Source organism: Paramisgurnus dabryanus, chromosome 9 (assembly GCF_030506205.2).
Source record: "Paramisgurnus dabryanus chromosome 9, PD_genome_1.1, whole genome shotgun sequence".
Classification (NCBI taxonomy): domain Eukaryota; kingdom Metazoa; phylum Chordata; class Actinopteri; order Cypriniformes; family Cobitidae; genus Paramisgurnus; species Paramisgurnus dabryanus.
This window is the reverse complement of record NC_133345.1, coordinates 41,524,744-41,527,659: the sequence shown is the minus strand read 5'-3', so window position 1 is coordinate 41,527,659 and position 2,916 is coordinate 41,524,744. Positions and strand designations below refer to the sequence as shown.

Sequence of the window (2,916 nt, the reverse complement as noted above, 5' to 3'; positions counted from 1 at the left end):
TATTTTTTTTACCATGGAGGGCTGGTGGTCTATGAAATTTCCCGGTAGATTTTTGGGTCCCACTCCGCCCCTGTTTCATTGCATCTTTCTACAGTATGTACTTTAACTACTTCTATTGTATGTGAAATATGGTTATGTACTTTTCAAAATACTGAAAAACAAATCTAGTTAATTAAATATGTATTCATTTCAGTTTAATGCATTGCAAACAAACAAAAACCACAATGCTTACACTGACAATAAAACAGTTTGGTAGTCAAATTATGAATCAGATTTTTTGTTTTGCAAAAGTACATTTAATAAATTAATTATGAGTTGTATATGTCCAAACAAAAAAAACTCATTTTAATATTGTTAAATTGGAATCAAACAAGCAACTATCAATATTGAATAATTACATTCCTTAGAAAAAAATAAACTCAAAGTTATTATTTTTTAACATTTTAACAGACAACTAAAAAAGAACTGCATGAACTTTAAATTAACAAGTCTTTGGTAGGTCACATCAGTCTAATGATCTTTTATTAAATGTGTTTAGAAATATTGCCATGAAAGTGTACTCTTTATGTAGCGGGTATTAACTCACTTACTTATGGACCAGGCATAATAATAAGATCAGAAGGGTGCACGGTACGAAGGAGGAGGTAGCAGTGATAGTGAGCAACAAGCAGAGACAGAAGGTAAGTTGATTAATAAATTATTTTACTTTGAGTATTGAGAAACCTTTCTTTTTCTTTCCTTAAATCACAAAAAATAGTAAACAACAATGAAAATACAATTAACTATATATACTATGGGTGCACCCTCTAAATTACTTCTCATTTACAGAAATCGCAGTCACAATCAATGTACAAAGATGGTACAAATTATATATGTAACACACTGAAATCAGTATTCAAGTTCAAAGTTCTTATCAATTGGAGTATTGATCAGTCTAAAATTATCAGAATTGTGCTTCTGAAATGTTTCAGTTCAATAAAGTAAACAAACAAAATAAGGAAACAGTTTCTGAAATGTATCCTCTTACTTGTCTGAAGAAAAATATTTAAAATAGAAAATTGTCCTTTCCTCTAGATTCGTGATCCAATCAGGTCGAAATGGGAGGCTCGCCATCAATTAGGAAAATCCAGCTCAAGGAATGTTCATACGAAAGGAAAAAACATTCAATATTGTGTATCAATAATGATTAACAATTGTACATAATACAGGAAACAAATAAAATACATACATAAGTGCCATCATCATAGTAAATGACAATTTATAATAAATACCTGTCCATTCACGTGTTTCTCTCTCTTTTTGTCTTTCACAGGCACGTGCAACCAAAATGGCGTCAGCGAACAGCAGTGAACACAATGCACCATGTGGTTTTACATAATCACACTGCAATGAACAATCCAACCCATATAACATCACAATATAACGCCATTTTGTCTCGTATGGATTAAACAAATAAAATGATATGACATTTAAAGTGTTGACATTCGTTTTTATGGCTAATTATAACATTGGTAATTATAACTCACCAGGTCAAAATGAAAGCTCAAAAAGTGCTCAATCCACACAATCACGCTGTATCATTGAATATATGCAAGTTAAATTCTGATTTCTTCAGTTTATATGAACTTAGGAGTCATATTTAATAAAATTAAAAACTCTCGCGTTAGATCGTGTGTCTCTGTCGCTCTGCATCTCTCCTATGAACTGAGACCCGATCCGAAAGCAAAAAAGGGGCGGAGCTTACAATTAAACACTCTGATTGGTTTACTCATTTCAGATTTATAATTCAGATTGAACTATTCACATGTATTTCCTCATTTATAAAATAAATGTAGATGTATGAATAATCTCTATTATATTTAAGCACACTTTTAAAATAATAATATTTAATTATAGGGTTACATTTAAGTAAAACTAAATTAGACAAAGTGCATTTTTAAAAAGTGTAATTAAGTATGTTAAGAAATATTGTGATGAAAGTGTACTTACTATAAGTTAAGCTTAATTAGACAGTATTAAAAAGTGCATTTTTAAAAGTGCACTTAAGTGTGTTTATACATATTATGTTGAAAGTGTACTTTCTTTAAGTTAAGCTTAATTAGACATTAATACAAAGTGCATTTTTAAAAGTGCACTTAAGTGTGTTAGTGAAATATTATGATGAAAGTGTACTTACTATAAGTTCAAATTAATTAGATATTATAACAAAGTGCATTTTTAAAAGTGCACTTAAGTGTGTTTATAAATATTATGATGAAAGTGTACTTTCTTTAAGTTAAGCTTAATTAGACATTATTTAAAAGTGCATTTTTAAAAGTGCACTTAAGTGTGTTTATAAATATTATGATGAAAGTGTACTTAATATAAGTTAAAATTAAATACATATTCTTACAAAGTGCAGTTGTAAAAAGTGCACTTAAGTGTGTTAATAAATAGTGTCATTAAAGTGTATTCCATTTAAGTACGCTTAAGTGGTCTTTAATTTATATTATATTATATTATCAGCAAGTGCACTTCTCAAAAAGTATACTTTTATTATTTTAAGCACACAAAAAGTATGCTTTCAATACACTTAAGTACGCTAATTTTTCACAAGGGATACCCCCTGTAAAGCCGTTTTGAGATAGGCTACAGATGTTCTAGCATCATATGTAGTATTTTATTACAGAAGTCCGAAGGAACAACATGCAAAAATAAACAGGACTTTTACCTTTGTGGGGATCACAAGTCGAATCAGTCTGTTTCAGATGTGTGAATCATCCAATGATTTTTTGTCCACAAATGCGTATAATCCTTGAAATATATAGTCTATTAGTATATCAGATTTCGCATGAACTTCTGGTAATACAATATAATATAAAATTTGAGGACTATTTACATCGTAACATGTAAGGTATATCAGATTACAGTCCGGTA

At 29.5% G+C, this 2,916-nt stretch overlaps 1 long non-coding RNA gene across 1 annotated transcript; it reads right to left on the bottom strand.

Annotated features, from left to right (window-relative positions):
- Positions 1 to 244: 244 nt before the first annotated feature.
- LOC135773108 (uncharacterized) lies at positions 245 to 1,653 on the bottom strand. Its single transcript, XR_010543436.2, has 3 exons — positions 1,527 to 1,653; positions 1,272 to 1,383; positions 245 to 1,130 (listed from the first exon to the last, which is right to left on the bottom strand). It is a non-coding gene; the product is annotated as an uncharacterized lncRNA (long non-coding RNA).
- Positions 1,654 to 2,916: the final 1,263 nt, after the last annotated feature.